The 27,117-nt window shown below is 43.2% G+C and overlaps 1 protein-coding gene across 1 annotated transcript in view; it reads right to left on the reverse strand.

The window, feature by feature from the left end:
* MTUS1 (microtubule associated scaffold protein 1) overlaps positions 1 to 25,672 on the reverse strand; it is a 157,675-nt gene extending 132,003 nt beyond the window's left edge. Inside the window, exon 1 of the mRNA XM_023216621.1 lies at positions 25,277 to 25,672. The gene's annotated coding sequence lies outside the window, so the exon portion shown is untranslated. The remainder of the gene's footprint in view (positions 1 to 25,276) is intronic.
* Positions 25,673 to 27,117: the final 1,445 nt, after the last annotated feature.

A 27,117-nucleotide genomic window follows, 5' to 3' on the forward strand; every position in this document is an offset into this window, starting at 1 on the left:
AATTATGACTGTCATATTACATCTGCTAAAACATAATTATCTGGTCCTGCTCTACAGTAGAAGAGGCCAGTGTACTCTGTACTGATGTCATACCAAGGAAGCACTTTTGGCTCCAATCACTGATGCCAATTAAGATAAGAAACCAGTACATTCAGTACTCTAGTGGGTTGTTACAAAGCAGATTAACTTTTCCTACAAAGAGAAACTAGGCCCAAAACCAGACACAGTATATTCAACTTCTTTTTATAACCTGCTATCATTCGATGTGAAAGAAAACCTAGGCACTAAGTAAAAGCATTTCAGATCATTACTTTGTAAACAGCCAGAGCAGTTCTTCTAATTTCTGAAACCACCACCTGTGATTCAGCAACAAAAAAACACAGAGGAATAAAAGGTAACGAGAAACCATATGAACATAACATGCCCTTGAAAAGCACTGGCATGGAAATGACTTGAAGATTATATAACCAGACTAATCCATATTAGAGAATCAAAAGGAGATTAAACTCCCAAAGATACATTCAGAACAAAGCCACTACGAACTAAATTATCCTGCTAGTTTCCTCAGTTCATGCAATATACACACACGTACAACCTCCCCCTCACTTTCACCTAGTTGGGATGAGAAGTTAACTTAGGCTGAACGACTATTATTTCTCTTTACCCCTCGTATGACAGAGAGGATCCAAGAGAAAAAAAGATGTACAGTAAAAAATAAAGATTAGGAATCAGAGCCCCAAGGAAAATAAAAGATTGTATTAAACATCACTGCAAATCAATGTCCCTGAACCGAACTTTTCAAATATTTTGCAGTGTCTCAGATCACCATACGTAGTGCAGCAATGGGGGAAGAGTCTTCAAGAGTCATGTTAGCCACGCTGTCAATAGAGGTGGCCTAGAGATGCTCTGGGATTAACTGAAACAAGCCAAAAAGCCCAGTGTCTATGTCAATGGCCTTCCTATACAAAGGCAAATCTAGGGTAAGATACCTCACTTTGATGTATATGTATGTTTTCTGTTGCTACACCGCAGACTGGGTAACTTATAAGCCATCAAAGTTCATTTAGGTCAGGGTTCTGCAGATTGAGAGTCCAAGAGCACAAAACTGGTGTCTGATGAGGGCCCTCTTGCTGTGTCATAATATGGCGAAAGGCATCACACAGTGAGACAGTAAAAGCCTGCCAACTCAGGTCTCTCTTCTTAACAAAGCCACCAGCCCCATCATGGGAGCCACACCCGATGAACTCATCTAAATCTAATTACCTCCCAAAGACTCCACCTCCAAACACATAAAATTTGGGAGTCACATTCAAATCACAGCAATGGAGCACCAAAATCCCACAGGGTCTTTCCAGGAAGAACTCTGACACGTCCCTCATCACTCCTGTCTATGTCAAGCAGCCTGGAAACACATCTACACATGCATGTATCAATGACTAGCATTTCTGAGATGGAAGCTAGGGCCCAAAGCACACTATATGTAAATAAGACTAGGAGGCAAACCTAAAGATTCCAGCATCCATGTTCTTCCCCATTGTGCAGCCCTCACACCTACATTCCCTCCTTCAGCTCCCTCACCTCATTATGTGACCTTAACAATCCTGCTGGTAAAGGCAGTCCCCAACCCACAAGCATATAATCTTCCAAAGTTTGCTTGGAGATTTACTTAACTCAAAGCTCATTTTCCTAGATAAATGCTACTAACAGCATTTCTCTCTTAATAGCATTCTGTTAAGAAGCTCCCAGGCTGCCCTCCAATCTGAAACCCATTTAAACCACAAAGCAGCTACTACTAGTTTGGGGGAAAAAAATACCCCTTAACATCTGCATAAAGGCCTAAAAGCTGAACACCAGTTAAGACTTGGTTTCGATGTGGATAAAAGAATCAAAGGTGTTGCTTTTCCTACTTGATTCTGGCTCCTACTACCTCAGTCTCAAATCAGAAGAGGGTATGGACTGGGGAAGAAAACGAAAGTTAGTTTAGCACTTTCTAAAAGGTAAAGAAAAGAAAGGGGAGGTGATGCCACCAGGCATTGGGGTGAATCTCATGAGAAGATGTTCAACATCATCAGCCTTTAGTGAGATGCAAATCAAAACCACAATAAGATACCACTTCACACTCGTTAGAACGCCTATGATCAAAATGCTGGTGAGGACGTGGAGAAACTGGAATGCCCTTGCACTGCTGGTGGAAATGTAACATGGTGCAGCAGCTGTGGAAAATAATTCCGTGGTTCCCCAAAGAGATAAACATAGAATTGCCATCTGATCAAGCATTCCACTCTTACAACCCCAAAACCAGAAAATAGAAACTCCAAGAGATATTTGTACACCCACGTTCACAGCAGCAGTGTTTACAATAACCAAAAAGTGGACACCACTGACAGACGAGTGGATAAACAAAATGCAATCTATACATAAAGTGGAATTTTATTCAGTCATAAAAAGGAAGGAAATTCTGTTACATGCTGCAACGTGGCTGAACCCTGAAAATATTGTAAGTCAAAAACAAAAAAACAGAAAAGGACAAATACTGGATAATTCCACTTAAAGTACCTGGAGTAGTCAAATGAATAACGACAGAAAGTCAATTTGAGGTTACCAGGGGCTGGGGGAGGGGAACACAGGGAGCTATTGATAAATGGGTACAATTTCTGTGTTAAATGGGTACACTTTCTGTGTGGGATGATGAAAGAGTTCTGCAAATATTGGTGATAGTTGCACAACTTTGTGATTGTACCTAATGCCACTGAACTGTACATTCAAAAATGGTTTAGAATGTAAATTTTACGTTATATCTCTTTTACCTTAAAAAAAAAAAAAAAAAAAAAGCAACTCCACAAACTACAAGAGTCAGAGCTAACGGCTTCACCTCACAATACCTCAACTTTCACAAACTACAGAATAGGAGAAAAATATCGTACCACCTCTGGGATCTTGAAACTTTAGGCTGCATCAGGACTATCTGTAGACCTCAAATGTTAAATCCTCAAATGCAAAGTCACCACAGGACAGCATGCATCACCCCCTACACACCTGCCAGGTGGAAGCTTTTCTAAGCTAGACGGTCACACAGCAGCCAGGTGTACATATGAGCAAGTTTCCTAAGTTTCCAAGTTCTGTTGTTCAAATCTTCAATGAAATTCTCAGTCTATTAAGTATCATAAAAGAGACATTATTTCATAGAAGAGTAAAGTTATCATAGTAACCACAGCAGTACGCTGACAAAGCTGTTTTTGATGTAAAAGATGTTGTAGAATACATTACTAGAACAAACATCTGGACCCATGGTCACCAGACATTGTGCAAACAGAGCTCAGGTACAGACGCCTGGTGAGGCAGCCTGGCCAACCTGACGGACCCCAGTAGGGGCCTAAAAATAAAAGTGACCACAAGACACACAGCCCAATACTGAGTTGCATGACTACACAGGCATTTCAGCGTTAAGTCCAGGTGCTTAGGTTCCTACTGGGCCACCGAGCCATTTAGCACCAGTGCTGGTCTCACTTGCAGGCAAAGAATGACACAACTACCTCTTCATGGAACATTCCCAGTCAAGGCCCACTTAATAAGGAGGTCCTTCTGCAGGGTCAAACAAACCTCAGAATGTATCGTGGTGCTGAGTGGTCTTTAAAACTTGCTTGTATTTACAGTCAGTCAACTGCAGATTGAACATAGTCGGGAGAAAAAAAAATGTAACAATAAAAAGTACAATATAACAAAACTAATATAAATGTATTTACATAGCACCTACATTAGATTAGGTATTAAAAGTAACCTAGAGATGATTTACAGTCTCATGAGAGGCCTGGGGCTGTCCACAAGAGGGAGTGAGTTCTTGCAACATGTGGTTGTTGAAAAGTGCGTGGCAGCTGACTCTGGGCACACTTCCTATGGCTTAGCCCTGCTCCGCAAGGGACAGCCCTAAAAAAAAAGTGTGGTACCTCTCCTGTCCCCTTGCTCCTGCTCTCACCATGTGACATGCCAGGCCCCTGCTGCCTTCTGCCATGATTGGAAGCTGCCTGAGGCCTCCTCAGAAGCACATGCCAGCAACATGCTTCCTGTACAGCCTGCACAACCACGAGCCAATTAATCCTCATTCCTTTATACATTACCCAGCCTTGGGTATTTCATTTTAGTAATGCAAGAACAGTCTGATACAATCTCAAGCTTCAAGTCTAAAAGGGAACTCTGGGCGTCCAGACCCCTGCCCATTTCCTTCTTGTACCAGTGTTCCTGGTTTTCAATAAAAGACACCATGAATGTACCTCAAGCCAAAAACCCAGGAGTCAGCAATAAGCTGCCTCTTTTCCCCTGTCCCCAGTAGTAACTCCAATAGGCACTGCCTTCAAAATACATTTCAAACGCAACCATTCCTCACCTTCACTATTATCCCTGGCCCAAGCCACCACTCTCTCTCTCTCTGTGGGACTACTAGGCAAATCGTGAGCCCCTGCCAACTTACAATATATTCTCAAAACAGCAACCAGAGTCTTCCTTCTGAACTGTACTCAGTTCCTGGCATCCCTCAGTCCAAGCCTTCTTGTATCACACCTAATACAAAAAAGGGACCCAGTGGCCTAAAACAATAATTAGCAACAGACTAACCTTTCTGCAAAAGGTGATGTGAGGCAGCATCAAAGGCAAGGGAGTGCTCACTGCCACCACAAATCAGATGACACAGCTTACACTTCATAGTCAATCCTGAAGGGCCGTGGAAGAATCTCTGAAAATCAATGACATTTCATCGCTAAATCAATAGGTGTTCAAACAGAATTATCTCCTCTTATCTAATCAGATCTCCACAATTACCCCAAAGACTTCAAGGGATAAGAGCGCTCCTGGTTTTTGACCACTGATTATTTACTTGCACAACTTCTCAAGTGATAGGATTCCACCTAAAATGGAACAAAGGAGTCTCGAAAAGAAATACTATGTTTCAAATATCTTATAGCCAATCAGCAAACAGCTACCATTCTGAAAAGAATGTCTTAATTTCCAATTGAAGTTTCTTCTAGCCCACGACTTCAACATACAATTTGTACCATATTGTATCCAAAGAGTTATTATTAAGAATGTGAAATAATCCTCCCCTAAATTTCAACTTAAAATGTGTAATCTTTGTTTAAATGGCCTGTTGTCTGCAAGTTTTGAAACAAGGCTTCACTGTGTGTTCAAAGGCAGTATAAGGAAACAAGACAAGTTACTGTTTCAACTCCTCTGACAGTGATTCACATTAAACACAAGAGTTTCTTACAAATTAGAGTTATCCAGAAATATATCCGAGTAAGCCTAGCCTCATAAAAAGACTAACTTCAATATTTGCTTTCATTTCTAAAATTTTTTAAATCAACCACTAAGACTTCTACCTTCCCCTACACAAGCCAAGAAGAAATGCTGGCTCTTCCCTGCACGGGCCACACCTGTCTTTAGCCAGCACCCCTTTCCCACTCGACGGCCTCCTGCCCCCCTTCATGTGATCAACTTCTGGCATCAGGAAGGCAGCAGTGGCTCTGTGCCATGAGGTCCCTCTTTGTAGGCTGTGGCTATTTTTAGACTGGCAGCCCCTCTGATTCCTAACTTGGCCCTAGATAATATCATGAGGCAGCCTTTAGAGAGCAACCCTTCAGAAGCCAGGCAGGTCCCCGTGGGATTAGCAACACTCCACTGCTAACACAGCAAGTCTCAGGTCCTAAGTCCTACAAAGGCCCTCCAAGGACAGCCCCCTCTAACCTGATGGCCCTCGGTCGGCCAGACCCAAGGCTGGGCTCCCATTTCAAATGGGCATGTCTGTGGTTTTAACCGGCCAACAAATCAAAGCTGACACAGATACACTACTCATACGTGGATTTGAGCCAGGAAATTTAAAACAACTCACTGATGGGATTTTTTTTTATTCCCTTAAATGTTGTGTCCATTCATAACACTGAGATTTCAGATGTGTGTAACAGCTTTGGGAAAAGGTATTGATAAAAATATTCAAAGAAAATATTAGTCACCTTTCAAAAAAAGCACAGCATACCAAGACGATGTAGTAAGTTAAACATTCCCTTGTGCTATTTATAAACATAACCATATACTATAGCATTTCTAATTGGAAAAGGTCTGCCAGAAACACTACATAGACCCGATGCTAAAACTCTACATTATCTTCTGCTATGCCTCCACAAAAGACGACTACAATAACTTGAATTTTAAGAACTACACATTCAAGATAAATATTGGATTGGTTTTTCCATCTCACTATTAAAATGAAGCATAAGACCCTCAAATTAGGTTTAAATGTTTTAACTGAAGTTTTATGGCAGAGTACATCAAAAATTCAGAGAAAATACATTTATGTATTTCATATCACACCTTTCCTCCAAGGCCATCATGACATCAACATTGATTCCTTTTCTTTATCCCTAACTTGGATTTTGCAAAGAATTGTAACATCTTTCCTGAACTCCCAAGTCTATGGTGTAAAAAATGTTTGATTCCCAGGTTTCTACTGGCAACATTAAATGAAGACCTTATGAAACCTAGCCAGGCGTGGTGGCTCACACCTATAATCCTAGCACTTTGGGAGACAGAGGTGGGTGGATCATCTGAGGTCAGGAGGTTGAGACCAGCCTGGCCAACATGGTGAAAGCCTTCTCTATCAAAAACACAAAAATTAGCCGGGCGTGGTGGTGGGCACCTGTAATCCCAGCTATTCAGGAGGCTGAGGCAGGAGAATTGCTTAAACCTGGGAGGCGGAGTTTGCAGTGAGCCAAGATTGTGCCATTGCACTCCAACCTGGGCAACAAGAGTGAAACTGTCTCAAAAACAAAACAAAACACACAAACAAACAAACAAAAACACCCTTAAGAACACAGTAAGGATAACATGTTGGCCGTTGTATTTCAGAAGGCAACCTGGCTTGACTCCGAGCTACAGCTCCAAGAAATAAAGAGGATTCACTCACTGGTCCTGGCTCTGACAATCATCACCTGCCAGTGGAGTCTCTGGCTGTGAAGGTGAGTGAGGTGTTCTCTCCATTCTATCCATTCTGGAGCTGGAATTTTCCAGAGACTGCTAAAGGTGGCGGTGTGCCAGGAAAACAAAGGAATACAACATGGACCAGCCAAGTTCCCTCTCTTATCCTCACAAGCAGAACAAAGTCTCAGTGCTCCAGGACTGGCCACTTCTTGACTTTCTTAGATGGGAGTGTAGGAAGAGGGAGCATACCAGGCCTCAGACTCTGTCCTCACTAGACATGGAGGAGGAGATGATGTAATTTTTTTTTTAAATAAAAAGATATGCAATGTGCATGCTGTTGTGCTATGAGAAGAATGTGGAAATTCACAAGTTGGACATTGTTTAGCTTTGTATTCCTGGGGCTAATGTGTTCAGCTCAGCCTGAGGCTCCATGAAGACGGTCCTTGAGTCTGACTTCCAAGGGTCTGACAGCCTGTTGGTGACGGCCTTTACAATCACTGGTATCTGAAGCTCAAGCAAGACAGACACCAACTAAGTGCCCCCAGCAGTAATTTCTCAACAAACAATTCAGTAACAGTCAGACTCCATCCTTAACGGCAATCTGAGGCTCTGCTGTGGTCAACAAACGCCAGTGACCAAGGCCCGGACCACCACTCCGATTCCCACAGACCTGTGGGCCCCGATGACATGAAGGTCACTCAGAGCTTAAAGGCAGAGATGAACGCAATGAACATTTCCGCTGAAAGATGGGAGAGAAATGTTCTACCCACGCTCACCCAATTGAGATTTGTGGAATTCAGCAGCCCCCAAATGTTTTAAAAGCAAATAGTTCAGTATCCACTCATGCCTTTCTCCAAGTGATTTCAACTCTGTATAAAGTATTTAATCATAAGTTAAATAAAATAACATCTCTCATTTGATACTAACTTCCTATAGCTTAGCTGTTTTAGGCAAAATGGCAGTGTGGTTTACCTGAATCCACGGTTACAGTTGAGAATACTCCTATTCCCTGCTGTGACATCGATGTAAGATGTTTTAGTTGGCAATCTAAACCCTGCTAATTTTCTTACAACTGTTTTGGTTTTTTTTCTGAGATGGAGTTTCATCCTGTTGCCCAGGCTAGAGTGCAATGTCGCCATCTCGGCTCACTGTAAACTCCACCTCCCAGACTGAAGATCAGCCTCCCAGGTAGCTGTGATTACAGGCACGCGCTACCATGCCCGGCTAATTTTGCATTTTTAGTAGAGATGAAGTTTCACCATGTTGACCAGGCTGGCTTCCAGCTCCTGATCTCAGGTGACTTGCCCGCCTCAACCTCCCAAAGTGCTAAGATTACAGGCATGAGCCACCACATTAGAGACTTTCAAGAATGAAATGATCCCTGTGTAATTTTATATTCAGAGTTCCAACTGGCTACAAAAAGAGGAATGTATACAATAGTGCACAGAACAGTCTCAGAGAAGTTCCATGGCTACACAATGGGGGCACTTCTCACACCACTCTGTCAGCTTCCTTATCCCTGCTACCGAGTGACCTTTTCATAACAAGAAGAACGTTTTCTTTTAACATGGAGTCTTGCACTATCACCCAGACTGGAGTACAGTGGCGCAATCTTGGCTCACTGCAACCTCCGCCTCCCAGCTTCAAGAGATTCTCGGGCCTTGGCTGCCTGAGTAGCTGGGATTGTAAGTGTGCACCACCATGCCCGGCTAATTTTTGTATTTTTTTGTAGAAATGGGGTTTCACCATGTTGGCCAGGCTGGTCTTGAACTCCTGGCCTCAAGTGATCCACCTGCCTCGGCCTCCCAAAGTGCTGGGATTACAGGTGTGATCCCCTGTGCCCCACCTATAACAAGAACTTTTATTCATGCAACAAACATTCCTATGTCCTCTATCACACGCCAGCTTCTTTGCTAGGTGATGCGGACACAACGCTCAATAAGATGGTCCCAGCCTTCAAAGAGCCTCCGAAGAGCCTACAGTTCAGCCAGGAAGACAAAAATGGACAAGGAAATAATTACAGAAACTGCAAAGATAGAAGCGACTGGAGGCTAAAGGGACCCAGAGAACAGGCTCCATTGTTACAGATATGGAGAAAACAGTGAAGTGTCCCTTCCAGAAGAAGATAAAGCTTGAGCTGAGACTAAGGCATAGACGGGGAAATGCTTCTCTGCCTTTCAGATTTTATGGACCCAGGACATCCCCACTCCAAAACTCTGCAGAGACAGCACGGGGATGTCAGCTTTAATTTCGCCATGAAGGGCACTTCAGACAAAATTTGTACTACTGCCAACCCATTATAAAAGGACATTTTTTAACACCAAAAGTGAAGGGGGTACAAAACTGCGGCATACAGAACATTCCTTTAGTTTAAGTAATATACATATAGCCTTATGAAAATCCTGGTACATTGTATTTTTATTCCATCTCACCATGTCCAAGTCAACATTCTGTCACTAGGCACCCCAGGGTCACAGATGCACATTTGGAACCTCTGATGTAGATGAGAAAGGCAGTGGTGAGATCTGGAGGGCAGCTTCTCACCTCTGCAAAGATCAAACCAACACAGCAGGAGAGAAAGAAATACACCAAGGGAAGTACTGAGAGGGCCGATGGATCAGCACAGGCCTAAGGCCAGGTACCGTGGGTCATGCCTGTAATCCCAGCACTCTGGGAGGCCAAGGCAAAATAATCTATTGAACCCAGTTTAAGACCAGCCTGGGCAACACAGTGCGACCCTGTCCCTAAAAAATTTAAAAATCAGTCAGCCGTGGGGGCACATGCCCATAGTCCCAGCTACTCAGGAAGCTGATGCCAGAGGATCACTGGAGCCCAGGAGTTACAGGCTGCGGTGAGCCACCATCACGCCAATGCACTCCAGCCTGGGTGACAGAGCGAGACCCCATCTCCGGAAAAAACAAACAAACAAGAAAAAGGCGGCCTAGAACACATCCAGGAAGGGTCAGTCTATTCTGACCCTTCTTGCAATGGAAGCCACATCAGAGCCCACATTCACCAACACACACACGAGCCTGGGACAGAGGGACCCAAAGACCAACCCGGATGAGCTGCTTCCGTCGAGGCCAGAGAGGTCTGGAAGGCAGTGCCTGGCACCAGACAGCCCTCACCCCCTGCGATACGCTAAAAACTCCTCCAGGACCCAGGCACCATCTCAGATAAAAGCTCTTCAAGGACCCAGGCACCATCTCAGAAGTGGGTGTGCTGCTGAGGAAGGAGGAAATCCATTCTTCACAGGAGAGAAGAGTCTCAGATAGGAAGTGTGAACTGACCACACTTAACATACTCAAGTGGATATTTATCTGCAAGCGACTGTTTGAAACCAAAAAACAATGAGTTATCTTGAGGTTGCTACATTTTATGTTCTCTACAAGTGAGGGGAAATGAGGATGTGTGGGGCAGTTGGGTTATAAAGAAATAAAGTTCCATTTGGGGTCACAATGTGTAAGTAAGTGTCCCACCTGCTTCTGTAGTTGAGACACTGGCTGGGGCTGGAAGAAATGGATCCACCCGAGCGGTATGAAGGAGCTGGGTTCCACGTTTACTATTAAGAGTTAAGGAGCTATGTTAACAACCAACATTTAACACACTGCGGGGGCAGAGCTTTATCACAAAAGAATTTTGCTCAGGCCACAGCACATCAGTTCTTCAGATCCCTTACGAACTAATCCACCTCAAACCAGCACATACTGTTTTGTATCACGGCTATACATTTCAGAAAGAAAATAAAAGTAGAATTTTTTTAAAAAGACTCTTTCCTAGTACACTTGACAAGCATGGTACAATGAGGCTGACCTCATTGCTGAAAAGCGATCGGAAGCTTCCGGACATCAGAAGGGCTGGTGAGAGAAAGTGCTGTGTAAACACAGTGTTTGGGACATCCAAGGACTGACAAAGAGGGGCCACCAGTCCCTGACACCCTGTCAATCCCACTGCTCCACTCCAGGCCAGCACAGTGTGTGAGGCCAGGATGAGGAACAGGCCACAGCCTCCACCATGGTAAAGATGACGACATCAGTGCACAGCTCTTCGAAGTCCACCACGTTCCCACAGTCGTCCTCCCGGTAGACAGTCCCATGGGACAGGCAGGTCACATGACAGGTCACATGACAGTCACATTCCCCCATCCCTCCTCCTCTGAGATGCTAAACCTGATCTTTCCAGAAGGTGAGTACCTTGCTCAAAACAGAGTGAATAAATAGCAGCAATGGACCTTAAACTCTACTCCAATGTGTACTCTTGATCTATTTCCACCCTCCTTCTCACAATAATCAAACCACCTAAACACCTGCTAGGTCTGCACAGCTATGGACCTATATATGGATCCTATAGCCAGCTCACATGGGGAGCATACTTTTATCAGGGAGCTCCCAAACTGAACCAGGAACTGGGTTACCTGTTACAAGCCAACAACATTCTTGCCTCATTTTCCTCATGGATAAAAACTGATTCAACAATCCATCTCATCGGGCTGTTTTACAGTTACATAAAATTTTTGAAAATTTCTAACACACAATTGTACCTGGCTACTCTTATGTCAAGAACCTTGTAATACAAGCCTTATTATCATCCTCACTTTTCTGACAACCAAAGCTCAATGGCTTATTCATGCAGTCAAGAAGACTTTCTGGCTGGGCGCGGTAGCTCACGCCTGTAATCCCAGCACTTTCGGAGGCCGAAGCGGGCGGATCACCTGAGGTCAGGAGTTCAAGACCAGCCTCGTCAACATGGTGAAAGCCCATCATTACAAGAATACAAAAAATTAGCTGGGCATGGTGGCGGGTGCCTGTAATCCCAGCTACTCAGGAGGCTGAGCCAGGAGAATGGCTTGAACCCGGGAGGTGGAGGTTGCAGTGAGCCGAGATCGCACCATTGCACTCCAGCCTGGGCAACAAGAGCAAAACTCCATCTCAAAAAAAAAAAAAGGCATTCTGTGTGGGTGATGGACACATTCTGTATCTTGATTGGTGTGATGGTTACACCGATGTGTATTTGTCAAAACTCATATAATTGCACACTTAAGTCAGGTGCACTGCATTTCATGATACTTAATTTTATCTCAAACACTGTTTCAAAGATCATGTGGTAGTGAAAACCAGTGTGTATTCTGAAACATATTTATGAATTCTTATTGGAATCTACAGATTTTTTTTCCACATTCTTTTTTTTTCCGCATTCTTTTTCTGTAATCTGCTTGCCAACTAATCCTTCCTACCCAACTGAAACCCTTAAATGTTAACGACAGCTACTAGTTACCATTTTTGTCTCTTCACTCAGAATTTCATCTTTTACTGTTACATGCTGAACATACTCATCCAGACCCTTCTACTGAAGTAGGTCTCTGGCCACAACCCAGTAGGGTACAACAGCCACACACTAAACAACTACCTTGAAAAGCAGGTCAGGAAGGATCACGTGCCAGTTGCCTGCAGTCCTAACTCAACGGACTTCTGAGACTCTCAACTATATTTCTCAATCTAAGTCAACATTCCTTCAACAATGCATTGAACAAAAATAAAAAGCACATGGCCGGGCGCGGTGGCTCAAGCCTGTAATCCCAGCACTTTGGGCGGCCGAGACGGGCGGATCACGAGGTCGGGAGATCGAGACCATCCTGGCTAACACGGTGAAACCCCGTCTCTACTAAAAAAATACAAAAAACTAGCTAGGCGAGGTGGCGGGCGCCTGTAGGCCCAGCTACACAGGAGGCCGAGCCAGGAGAATGGCGTAAACCTGGGAGGCGGAGCTTGCAGTGAGCTGAGATCCGGCCACTGCACTCCAGCCTGGGCGACAGAGCAAGACTCCGTCTCAAAAACAATAAAAAAAAATAAAAAATAAAATAAAAATAAAAAGCACAATTCTAAATATTCCTCCCAGAGGAAGGAACAAAATAAAGTCCTTGCTCTCTTAGATATCACATCATACTGTAGATGATTTTCAAAATTCCATCAGAAAGTAACTTTTTTTCATGAAAATCAGTAAAGAGGCAAAACAGTAAGTTTCACGATAGTACTGGACCCAAAGTATTTACTTTTATACAACGAGCTGTTTGTACAGAAGTAAATAATTAAAACAACCATCTATACCCAGAGCTTATCAAAGGCATTCTCAAAGACTGTACAGTTATGCTAAAGAAATGATATGATGTACAGACCATGCATGCTTTTAGTTGTCTGTTTTGTCTGTGTGTTTTTTGAGACAAAGTTTCGCTCTTGCTACCCAGACTAGAGTGCAATGGCACGATCTTGGCTCACTGCAACCTCCGCCTTTCAGGTTCAAGCAATTCTCCCGCCTTGGCCTCCCGAGTAGCTGGGGTTACAGGAATGAGCCACCACGCCCGGCTAATTCTGTATTGTTAGTAGAGACAGGGTTTCTCCATGTTCGTCAGGCTGGTCTCCAACTCCCAACCTCAGGTGATCCACCCGCCTGGGCCTCCCAAAGTGCTGGGATTACAGGTGTCAGCCACTGCACCCGACTGCTTTTGGATTTTAATTTATATGCAGTCAGTTTTTTTTAAATACCTAAAAGGCAGCACAGGTTGTTTGAGGTACGTGGGGGGTAGATCGCATGGGCAGGGCAGAGTTTACAGCTGAAATATAAAATCTCTACCCCAAAGTGTTAAATGACCCTGAACATTTCCTTGTTTAGAAACTTCAGAGCTGTCATCCCCCTGCAAAGTCCACTTGGTGAAAAGGAAATAATTTTCCATTTGAATCATGCCAACACCAAATGGAAAATGTCTTTATGTGTGCGTAGTTACGCAATTTGGCACCTCACCTTATACCTCCCAACCTTTATTAAACATCGACTTCCTGCACTCTTCTCTTGAAAATGATTACCTATGGTAGGCTTTCTGCTGGCCAGTAAGACTTCTTTAACAGAAGGTGACTGTATATACACATTTCACTCACAGCAGCAGCCCAAGGAGAGCCAACCTCCAAACAGGGCCTACTTGTATAGTCCCAACCCTACATATTCCTTAGAAGACAATTTGGAAATAGAGAACTGATGACTTTTAGGGCTAAAAATCGTGACTGATATTCAGCTGAAACTGTGGTTTTGTGAGGGCATTCATCCCTTCCCAGTTCTGACACTGGCTTCACCTCCTACTTCCATTTCCATCTGGGATTACCTCCATTTCCTCCACTAATTACCTGCCTCTCTGTAGCTTACAATAAGGAAACAGAATTCCAGATTTCTACTTTTAAAAAAGGTTTCGACTGGACATGGTGACTCACACCTGTAATCCCAGCACTTCGGGAGGTCGAGGCAGGTGGATCACAACATCAGCAAACCAAGGCCACCCTGGCTAACATGGTGAAACCCTGCCTCTACTAAAAATAAAAAAAATTAGCCGGACATGATGGCACACGTCTGTAGTCCCAGCTACTTGGGAGGCTGGTGTAGGAGAACTGCTTGAACCCGGGAGGCGGAGGTTGCCGTGAGCCGAGATCGCGTCGTTGCACCCCAGCCTGGGTGACAGGGGAACACTCTGTCTCAAAAAAAAAAAAAAAAAAAAAAACTTTCAGGAAAAAAAATATTAGTTTCTATCCAGCATATAAGACTTCAGACTGCTAATCTATAAAATGAGATACAAAAATATCTAATTATTCAAATGACTGTTTCTATAGAGTTCTATTAGGACTTATTGAAAAAAGCAGTCTGAAAGCTATAAAGTCCTATGTAAGTAGAATACATGATTGTAATGATCTCTGTCAATTTGTCACTTGTGCTACTGATCTTAATGGTTTACAATATTTAACATTCGGTTTTATGTTCTGTGATTAGAAAATGGGAAAATAAACCGTAATTCTCAGCTATGCCATTTGAAATTTTACATATCAAAACTACTGCATGGCTTGGCCCGGCACGGTGGCTCACTCCTGTAATCGCAGCACTTTGGGAGGCCAAGGCAGGTGGATCACTTGAAGTCAGGAGTTCGAGACCAGCGTAGCCTACATGGTGAAACACCATCTCTACTAAAAATACAAAAATTAGCCAGGCATGGTGGCAGGCACCGGTAATCCCAGGTACCCAGGAGGCTGAGGCAAGAGAATCACTTGAATCCAGGAGGTGGAGGTTGCAGTGATCGAGATCGCACCACTGCACTCCAACCTGGGTGACAGAGCAAACTATCAGGGGGCAGGGGGAACTGTCGCACGACTTTTATCCCATTTCAGCACCAATGTATAGAAAAACCTGGCAACAGAAACTTATTACTTCCACTCGCATTGAAACTAGCCAAATAACAATATCATATTGGGCGTGGAAAACGGACTGGTGCAAGTCCAGTCCCAGTTCCATAACTTACTCTCCATAAGATAAAACATTTATCCAAATAGTTCTGGTCCCCAGTCTCCTTCAGTATAAAAGAGAGCACTCATGATTTGCTCTGCCCAACCACAGGGCCACTGTGATCAGTTCTTAATATCATATTTAGAATGTGCTTGCCACAAACATAGGGAATTAATTTTCACTATGCTTAAAAGATGAAAATACAGAATTGGTTTTATATTTATATACTATATATTAATAGTAACATTTTACAACTGAAACTCTAAAATACAAATACTCTGGACTATGTTACAGGTGAAAAATTGGAAGAGGGAACGTTAGTACTGTAATATCCACAAGTGCAAGATAAGTTCAAAGTGATGACTCACTTGTTTTTTGACTGTGCTGACTGATAGCAAATGGGCAACATAATTTACAGACTTTACCAAAGATTAAAGTATCTGCTTTAATTTTTTGAAAATACAGTTCAAATGGAGTATCAGCAGCTCACTAGACTTAAACTTTCAAGAAAAACAAGAGGTGACAAAGCTGGAGTCTGAGAATAAACAATCTCCAATGTTTGGTACAAATCTATTCTTCCTAAGGAAGAGGGAAAGTTATCAGCCTCCTGAGCCTAGAATTTAACTCCCAACAGACAGCACCAGCAGATCCAAGCAACACCTCCACCAAGGCTAAGCTGCAGAAACTAAATGAAACACCTATCTATGAATCAGAAGATTTAGAACTAGAGACAAAGGATGGTTATTAGCACCAACTGATCATCTTCTATATACCTGGCACCTGTATCAGAATAACCCCAGGAGACAAGGTACTATTTCCGCCCCCCCACCTCCCAGCGTCCTGATGAGCCAACTAGGGAGCAAAGGTAATGAAATTTCACTCAAGGTCACGTGGCTAATAGGAAAATCTCAGACATGAACTCAATTTTGCCTGTTAAGTCTGTGCACTCTCGATGACATTATTGCACCAAACGTTCTTGATACCCATAACACTTTTCCAATGCTATAATAAAGTATGTCCCCAGGGTATCATAATGGATGTCATGGTGGGCAAAATCTAGCTAAACGGTAAAACACCTCTCTTTGTTTTAATATTCCAAATTCAATAAAAACAGGAGGAAGGAGAGAAGAAAAGCAGTCCCTAGCACTGAAGGATGGAGGGCTACTCATTCAAGATCAAAATAACTGACACTATATAAGGAGAAAATCATTTTCATTTGATTATATATCTACAAGGTTATATATTTTTAAATGTTCAGCTTAATAAGTTATAACCAGCACTTTCCAACAAAATAGTCTTATCTGCAATATAAAATGGTTTAGGTTTCCTCATAGAAACAGAAATGTAGGATTTTTCTTACCTCCTTTTTCATGGATAGACCCTACTCTTTCAAATTCAAACTAAGAGTAAGTAAACCCCTCTGCACAGGTGCCATTAAAAACACTATAAAACAACATCACAAGGCTGGGCACGGAGTAGGCTTACGCCTGTAATCCCAGCACTTTGGGAGGCTGAGGTGGGCAGATCGCTTGAGGCCAGGAGATCACCACCAGCCTGGCCAACATGGGGAAACCCTGTCTCTACCAAAAATACAAAAATCATCCGGGCATAGTGGCACACACCTGTAGTCCCAGGTACTCAAAAGGCTGTGCCATGAGAATCGCTTAAACCCGGGAGGCGGAGGTTGCAGTGAGCCGAGATTACACCACTACCCTCCAGCCTGTGACAGAGCAAGACTCTGTCTCCAAAAAAAAAAACAAATCAGAAAGCACAACAATTTTTTTTAACATTAAACAGAAAATACTTCTTCAGAGCATTAAATCAAGTTCAATAACCAGCAAGTCTAGTGAACTATTGAAAAGTTTTACATAAATGCAAAACTACTCTGAAACACAAATCTTATTAGATGTAATGAGAAAGAACAATCCTAGCCTGAAAAGTCATCTGAATTCCTCTTTAAGTTGTACCTACATATTTCTCTAAACAGAAAACAGCCCAAGTCCCTAGTCAAGAGAAATTGTCAACTTGTGATCGTCTGCACGAATAGAGAATGTAATAAATCAGGAGTGGAATCAATTACATACATGTATTAGCACACGGGTATGCCAGATGTTCTGAAACTGACTCTTCATAATAAAACAGTAACTCAGAAGGAACAGGAAACTTGGCACCTTCCAGCTCTGATGCTCTGCTCCCAAAGCTGTGGCCCTTCAGTGGGACACAAGACTGAGGGTGAGCTACCTTCCCTCTGCTTGCTGAGTATGAAACACTGGATGAGGGAGTGAGGGCAAGAGGAGAGGGCAAGGAGCAAGGCAGAGAAAAGTAGTAAGGAAATTAATACCTGTGGTTTAAAAGACCTTCCAGTAGCTGTGACTATCTGAAAAAATAATTTCAAATTCCCATACCGTCAGAGCTCTAGATAATTTACTCCAGACCACATCTGGGAGAAAAAATTATAACAGTAAAAATGTACCCGACATCTGAAGATTTAGACCCTATCCTTAAGAAGCTTACAAGATGTAGCAAAAAGATACTGGAAAAGGTAACTAAAGATTCTCACTGAGAGAAATTAAGAGACGCCAAAGAGATCTGCGCTAAGTATTTTCCTTCTCAATCCTTTGGTGAGAAGGAAAAGGGTAAGCATGATTAAGGATAAGGATGTTTTATATAACCAAGAATGTTAACACAGCCTATGTGACCAAACTTTGGTCAAGACAGCAGGTGGAATTTTCAAGGCAGGGCCCAATGTTAACAACCTGGGAGAATATTTCAAGCAACACGAATACTTACTAACATTTCCAAAACTGCACTTTTCACAATGATTGGAGTTTCTCTGACTCCTCCAAGAAAACAGGTCAAATTCTCTTTTTTGTCTTCTACCTCACAGTGTTTGGCCCATAGAAAGTGTTCAAAACTGGCTGAGGCTGATGAAAACCAAACACAGAACGGGCCCAGAGGCTCACGTCTATAGTCCCAGCACTTTGGAAGGTAAGGAGGGTGGATCACCTGAGGTCAGGAGTTCGAGACCAGCCTGACCAACATGGTGAAACCTTGTCTCTACTAAAAATACAAAATTAGACAGGCATGGTGGCGCATGCCTGTATCCCCAACTACTCAGGAGGCTGAGGCAGGAGAATCGCTTGACCCGGAAAGCAGAGACTGCAGTAAGCCAAGATCGTGCCACTGCACTCTAGCCTGGGCAAGAAGAGCAAAAGTCCGTCTCAAAAAAAAAGATATAAGAAAAAAGAAAATCAAATATAATATTCTAACAGCAAGGATTTTTGCTCATGCTTTTTATTTATCATTTGACATGAAAATATAAGCCTAACCACACACTATGTATAAATGACTTGGTTCTGTATGTGGGGCCTAGACTGGGGATCTAACAAAACAAGTGAATTTTTCTTGGTAGCTAGGTCCTGGCATGGCTCAGCCCTTTCAAATCCATTTCTCGTTCTCCAATATCCCTCCACCCGATCGTGACCACCAGCAAGAAGGACTTCTGCAATCCTCACTTGGTTTAGTTAGTAATAAGCAAACATAGTTCAATTCTGTAATTTGACTATCAATGAAATAATTACAGTGTAGCAGTTTACTGTATAACAAGAAATAAGATTTTAATAGTGCAAGGTGATTTAATCAGAATTCTGGGAAATATGACTCAACCACCTTGACACAGGGGTCAGGGGAAAGGGGGTAGGTCTATGTTTCAATGTCATCTCAGAAACTGCTCCTATCTGTGCTGGGTTCTATTTTTGTTCCATAAAGCTAGCCAAGTAAACTATGTTTTCAGAGGACATGCAGTTTCAACTTCTTATCATTCACTGCTAACAATCATTCAAAAATCTACAAAATGAACATAAAGGAAAAAAATCTCTAATTTGTCATTGAACACTGCTGAACACCTCATATGAACTGCTTATCTGAAATAAGGTGAAGAAATATTGATTCTCTTCATCCAGATTGGTAGAATGTAAATAATGCTGGAGTTAAATATTACCATGTTTCCCACGTACAAAAAGCACAGAAGATAAGCTAACTACCCAACAGTCAAGACTTACCGAACACTGTCACAAACACTATTTACACAACAATGTATGTTATGCCTCTTCCTCCTACTCTTCTGATAAGTATGAGTCTTTCCCAAGATTCTCTTCTCAATGTCATTTTAGGACACAAAATCTCCTTCAATGTTTTAGTTAACAGAAGATCAGAATAATTATATTTGATTAGTCCTCAAATGTAAATACTAATTTTCTTCTGCATCAAGCTTAAGACACAATTTACTTATAAGGTACACATTTCTGCATGTAAAAGAATAAGGTCATTTAATGGTTTAAAAACCTCTTCCAATACATCTTACCTGAAAGACTGATCTGTTCCTAGTCTGTTCTTCCCTTTAGCTGTGTTCACACTGTGTCCTACCAACAAAGCTTCTAGGTTAGAATCAGGCTAAAATGTGTGGTTTTTCTTACTTTTATTAATGTAACTAATGTGTATACAAGAACACTATTTTTTCTTTTTAGACAGAGTCTCACTCTGTCACCCAGGCTGGAGGGCAGTGGTGGGATCTCGGCTCATTGCAACCTCTGCCTCCCTGGCTCAAGTGATTCTCCTGCCTCAGTCTCCCATGTAGCTGGGATACAGGCATGCCCGCCACTACACCGGCTACTTTTGTATTTTTAATAGAGATGGGGTTTCACCATGTTAGCCAAGGTGGTCCCAAACTCCTGACCTCAGGGGATCCACCTGTCTTGGCCTCCCAAATTGCTGGGATTAGAAGTGTGAGCCACTGAGCCAGGCCCAAGAACATTCTTTCTTTTTTTTTTTTTGAGAGGGTCTCACTGTGTTGGCCAGGCTGGAGGGCAGTGGTGTGATCTCGGCTCGCTGCAACCTCCAGGAGAATTGGGTTCAAGCAATTCTCCTGCCTTGGCCTCCCCAGTGGCTGAGATTACAGGCACCTGCAACCACACCCAGCTAAATTTTTGTATTTGTAGTAGAGACGGGGTTTCACCATGTTGGCTAGGGTAGTCTAGAACTCCTGACCTCAAGTGATCCGCTCAGCTTGGCCTCCCAAAGTGCTGGGATTACAGGCATGAGCCACCGTGCCCAGCTCTGAGAACATACTTAATTTAGATATGGGTCTGCTAGCAAGGCTTAAATGTAGCTCATTTTAAAATAAATACATTTTTATTACTCTTCAGTATGGAGCTTAAAGTCTAAGGAAAACCTACGAGCTTGTCAAGCCTCCCTTTCCACTCCACACAACCTCACTGAAATCTGAAATCAGTGCAATTTCAGGGCAAACTCCACTCCCAGGAGGTGCGGCCTCCTTGCAACCCTTTGCCCTTCCCAGCTAGTCTGAGAAACTCAGGACCCGCACTTCATCTTCTTTCACTGCTCAAAAAGATTCTAATCAATGCCACTCCTAAACATATTTCCTCATGAGAAACTTGAAGTGAGCTTAAGATTATCTTTACTTAATTTTACAATTTCAAAATTAAAGTTTCTAGGTTAGAATGAAAATATGTAACTAGTGTGCAGGCAAGAACATTCTTAATTTAGACAGGGGCCTGCTAGCAAGATTTAAATGCAGTTTACCTTTGAATAAATACATTTTTATTACTTTACAATATACAGCTTGAAGTCTAAGCTTTAATGAACAAAGTTATTTTGTAATCAAGATTTATATGCAAACACGTACTTCTGAAGTACCTGAAAGCTATTTACTTAAGTGAAGCACTTCCAAGTTCGACCTTGTTTACACTCTAAATTTGTTCAGAAAACCCACCCTTTCTTCCTTGATTGTGCAACATTTATATATCAGGGCAATCACAAGTTGCCAATCTGCTTATAGTGTATGAAAATGAAGTTTTATCCTGTGTATCCACATGGCAAAGAGCCCCCAAATTTGTCATCTCCAAAATGGCAGTCTTTTTTACCATCGAAGGCCAAGTGACCATGAAAAAGTCATGCATTAATGTCATCATGGAAAATTGCCCCATACCCAAGAGTAATTTCAAAGATTACTGAGGGATTTTTCTCTAAGAAAATAAATAAATAACCATCATCAGGGCAATCATCTACAGAACCTGGTTTAGAAATAAATTTTGAAGCCGGACTTTTAGGCCAGACACAGCGGCTCACACTTGTAATCCCAGCACTTTGGGACACTGAGGTAGGCAATCACCTGAGGTCAGGAGTTCAAGACCAGCTTGGCCAACATGGTGAAACCCTGTCTCTACTAAAAATACAAAAATTAGCCAGGCAAGGTGGCGGAGACATGTAATCCCAGCTACTCAGGAGGCTGAGGCAGGCGAATCACTTGAACCTGGGAGGTGGGGGTTGCAGTGAGCCCAGATCGCACCACTGCACTCCAACCTGGGTGACGAGTGAGACTCCATCTCAATAAAAAAGAAAGAAAGAAAGAAATGTTCAGCTTGGGGGCGGTGGCTCATGCCTATAATCCTAGCACTATGGAAGGCTGAAGTGGCAGGATTTGCTCGAGCCCAGCAATTCAAATCCAGCCTGGGCAACATGACGAAACTTTGTCTCTACAAAAAAAATACAAAAACTAGCCAGGCATGATGGCACATACCTGTAGTCCCAGATGCTCAGGAGGCAGAGGTGGGAGGAGCACTTGAGCCTGGGACGTGAAGGCTGCAGTAAGCTATGATCATATTGTATTCCAGTCTGGGTGACAGAGCAATATTCTGTCTCAAAAAATAACATAACATAACATAAAATAACATAAAATAAAATAAAAAAATAAAATAAAATAAAATAAATAAAATAAAATAATAAAATAAGAAGATATTACAAGTCAAACTCAACTCCTGGTTACATTGGACCATCCTAAACCACATATAGAGACTTCCTGGTCAGAGTAGGCTTTTTGGGGCCAAATTTCAAGCTAGCTGAGTTCATACCATCGCATCTAGTCCTTCATTTCCTGCGGGGTGGGATCACTCATCCTCCTTCTCAAGAGGCCATAGCCACCACTGTGCCCGCTGCTAAGTGGTCGCCCCCCTCCGGGGCCCGCCTTCCTCCAGAGAAAGTCTGAGGACATTTATAAGTGCTCGTAAGCACACAGACCCTGAACTGCAATTTCATCCTTATGGCTCACATACGGTCCTACTGCTTACTCTTCTGCTGTAAGCTTGGGGAATAAAAGGGACTCAGGCTTTGATGGAGAACACACTTCTTTCAGTGAGGCCTTTCAGAGTGTATTTAAGCTTTCACAACACAGAGAAAGAACTCAACTTTGAGGAATCAGGAAGATGTGTTTCCCCCCCCTCAAATAAATAGGTTGCTGAGTAGCAGTGTTGGAAATTAATCCAGGAAATTTTTTAACTACATATACAATACATTTGTCTGGACATCAAGACAAGACTCATTATCAACAAGTCTGTATGAAACCACAATAATGACTATAAAAAGAAGAATCTGGCAAAATGATACTACAAATAGATTATGAAAATAAATGGAGTGTGAGCCTACTTTGTATAATCACAGAATAACAGATCTGAAAACATTCAATCTTCGGGATTTAAAACTTTCTGCTCTGATTTCAAAGGATGCTGTTCCTAATAGTATATACCAAGTCCAATGGTTTCTCATCAACAAATGCAATTAGTTTTGCAACAGTCTCTACTCCAGGATATGAAAGTTCTTGTAATGAATTTAAAAAGATTCTAATTCAGAATTTGAGGAATTTTTTTTCTTTTTTCTTTTCTTTTTTTTTTTTTTTGAGACAGAGTTTTGACCTGTCACCCAGGCTGGAGTGCACTGGAGTGATCTTGGCTCACTGCAACCTCCGCCTCCCAGGTTCAAGCGATTCTCCTGCCTCAGCCTCCCAAGTAGCTGAGATTACAGGTGCACACCACCACACCCAGCTAAGTTTTTGTATCGTTAGTAGAGACGGGGTTTCACCATGTTGCCCAGGCTAGTCCCGAACCCCTGACCTTTTGATCCACCCACCTCGACCTCCCAAAGTGCTGGGATTAGAGGTGTGAGCCACCGCACCCGGCTAGAAAATTTTTTTTAAATCTTCTACCAGTCACATATAGTTCTGAAGCTAAGATTCAGAAGTATTAAAAATTGTTTTGAGAAAGTCACATTTATCAACATTAAAGAAACTTGTGTATGTCAAAAACACTGTAAATATATAAAGCAAAGATAAAAAAGGAAAAGTATCTGCAATATGAATGGCAAAGATTTACTATCAATCCATAAAAGGTTCCTATGAATTAATGGAAAAAAACTAATATGCCAGGAGAAAAATCTGGCATTATGTTAAATTTCAAAATGGAAAACAACTAGATTTTGGTGTTCAAATCATCTGTAATCAAACAAAGTTCACATATAGAGAAACCACTGTTCACCTATAAAACTACTGTTCACCTATAAAACTGGGAAGAATTTTTTTTTTTTTTCCTTTTAAGGATGAGTCTCCATGATGACAAGAATATGGTAACACCAGTATTCTCAGAGTGCTGGTGGGAACATAATTTGGTTAAACATTTTTTGGAAAGCAAATGATCAATATGTATGAGGAGATCTTCCAACTAACAACTGTATTTCAAGGGCTCTAAGGATATTAACCTTGCACATAAAGTTTTGAAAAGGTATTTGTTGCAAAAGTATATTTAGTAATAGTAAGTGGAAATAAATGAAAACCAGTTTCATACATCTATGTAATGTAATATTAAGTAACCACTAAGATTTTTGAACATTCAATGACATGGAAAATTTTTCATGATATATTAAGCAGCAAAAAACCTAGCATGCAACAGTATATTTAGGTAAACTATATAACTGTAAAAAAAATATTTTCTATAGATTAACAAGTATTTTCTGAAATACTGTGATTCTCTTTGATGAAATTGCTTAACTCACTTTTCTCAATCTACCTATTTTTATACAGCAAGCATGGATTACTTTTGAAATCAAAACAAACAGGGTTAACAGACCAGCGCTATTAAGCAACAGGCTTTTTAAATGCTTGAGTCTAATAACTGCAGGTTTCCAAAAATTTTAAGATATTTATCTAGAATTTTATAACCCTATTATACTCCAAAATGTGACCTTGACTTATTGACATATAATTAAAAGGTTTTGTTCCAAGCATGATTTTCTACCAAGCAGATCTACCAAAAACTATTTTCTCTTCATAAACCTGATTTTAAAAAGAATAGGTGAAAAAAGTTAGTGCAAGTTACATAAATAACTACATATTATTTTAAACTAAATTCCACTCCTAAGGATTTTAGTTTTGGTTTTAAGGACAAGCATGTAGTTCTAATCTTTTCTTTGTATAGCTTTCCTAATGGAATATACTGCCTAAGAAAAAAAAAATCTGTAACAGCACTTTCTACACTGTAAAGCACTGTACTAACAGGATATCATCATTTTAATTTAAATTGTCCATTTCCTGCCCTAATCATCTCTGAAAAAGAAACTCGTCTACAGAATTGCAATTCTGTTTATGCAATTCCTTTTAAAGTTATCCATGCACTGTTATCTTCTATATAGCCTCCTTAAGGAGGTCACTGGTTCCCAGGAAGCAATGACTCTCTTTTTTAATCCCCTCCCTCCTGCATTGCCTCCCTTCCTCCTGAAATCCACTCGTAACACCCCCACTCCCACCCTCCAGCCCCAGCGCTGTGATTTAGTGATGATTCACTTCCAATCACCTGCACCTGGTAAAACTTGAAAGCTTTCACCCACCGTTTTGCCTAAGACTTTGGTTTCATTGAAACAAACAAAACACACTGGATTTCCTTTCTTAGAACACTATTTCAAATAAACAGTCTTTAACAGAGTATGTGTAACTACGCAGGCTACATGAAGAATTAACCTCTTCCTTCCTAGGCCCAAATTACTCCAAGTCAAAATCAACAAACAACTTGGTTGAAAGGAGTACGCCTTCAAATAAGAAAAAGGTTCGTTAGTAAACACCTAAGTCTACTAAGTACTACAGAGTAGTCAATAAGGTCACCTTAATTAAAAGTGGATTTTTCTAGAGCGTGAAAAGTGCAAAGGAGCTGCAGAAAGTGGCGAGGGGTCTTGGGACCTGCAGCAACCCCATTCCACCCGCTTTCTCGGCCCCGCTTGCTTCCGCTGAGAAGGGACCCAGTGAGAAGGCTGGGAGCGCCGGGCCCGGGTGGGCGGCGTAAGGAGTGCACCGTCAAGCTCCTCGGTCACTTTCAAGGTGACAGCAACGAGATCCGCATCCGTCCCTTCCGCAGGCTCTGCGCTGGCCCACGTGAGACCCGCCTCCGCTCCGCCGGCGCTGCCACCCCCTTCCCCCCCGCCCCAGCTTCAGCCCCCAAGCTCCCGGAACGCCCCCTCCCCTCCCCGGGGACCGGTCCCGTCACCCTGAGCGGCGCGCTCGCCTGTCCCCTCTCCACCCCGGCCACGGGGCAGCGGGAACAGTCCCCAGTCCGCACTTACCCGCAGCTCCTTCAAGCACTCCGGGAGCAGAGACGCAGAGGCGGGGAGCACGGGCGCCCTTTGGACCGCTGGCGGGGTCGCTGCGGACCCGCCCCGGAGGTCTCGGGGGCGGCGTCTGCACCTGGGGGCGCGCGGCGCGGCACCACCCCAGCCCTGCGACGGCTACCAGGAGGGACCCGGAGCCCCGGCCTCCCCGCCTCCCCGCCTCCGGGGCCGCCAGGGGGTGGAACAGGGCGGGGAGTTCGGGAAACTTGTAAATAGCCGAACTCCGGCCTCCTGCCCCAACCCGCGGCGGCTCCCTCCGAAGGCTCCCCTCCAGCGGCTCGCGGCGGGAGACCAAGGCAGCCGCAGCCCCAGGGAGCGGCCGTCCCGGGAACCTGAATGACGTGCGAGGCCGTACCTTGGGGCGCTAGACTCCGCTCGGCCGCTCCCGCCCTCAGCTCGCGCTCCCGGGTCCCAATCCCGACGCTCCGCGCGCTCCCGGGCTAAGTGCGGACGCGCCCCAAGCCCCGCGGCGCCAGGCCGGGACAGCGCTGCACCTGTTGCCACGTGCGACGCGGGGCGCCGCGGCTGCCACTGCCGCCTGCGCACCTGGGTGCACCGCGCGTCCCGGGACCACACTCGTCCCCGCAGGAGCCCAGGGCTGCGCCGCACCCAGCGCTGGGGCCCAGGCCGGGCCGGCGTAGGTGGGGCATCTGCCTCCTGCTTTCCTCTGGCCACCTGCAGGCCGAGGGGCCTCGCACCGCGGGGCGGATAGAAGGTGGGACGGTTGCAGAATTAATAGGGCGGAGACTTGCAAGGAAGGAGTCGTGATTGTCTCTTAGAAGGGCTGATTCGCAGTCTGTATTATCTTCATGCTTCTAGCAAGTTTACTAGCAAGTGTGTAATAAAGGTTAAAGAAAGGAGCTTCCCAGCTGTTAGAGCTTCAGATACAACGTGGAACCTCAGGGAGAGAAACTAGGCCCGACCCACTTTTCTCTAAACGCAAACATAGTCCTCGCTGCTTGCTAAACTGAGCGAATTTCATCCACAGCTGTCTTTTAGGCCCGTGAAACATTTTCTTCTATAAAACATATTTTTTATAGAAAACTTGTCCGAAGATGCTATTCTGCCTGTGAGAGATGTCACATTACTGAACCATGAAATGTCAGACAACTTGAGAACAAATGTTTAGTATTTCTCCTTAATTACCTGGATTGTGGTTTGCTAAAAGCTTTTAAAGAGAAGTCAACGTTTTTGGAGAATAAACCTAAGGACGCTGTATTTCACAGTTTTCTATACCATGAATATTAGAATAACTGACAGATGTCTTGCCATTGATAGTTGTAAAGCCTTTTCACATGTACAATGATCCTTTATTTCCTGACTACAAAACCCAGGGGTATA

Source organism: Piliocolobus tephrosceles, chromosome 7, assembly GCF_002776525.5.
Source record: "Piliocolobus tephrosceles isolate RC106 chromosome 7, ASM277652v3, whole genome shotgun sequence".
NCBI classification, from domain to species: domain Eukaryota; kingdom Metazoa; phylum Chordata; class Mammalia; order Primates; family Cercopithecidae; genus Piliocolobus; species Piliocolobus tephrosceles.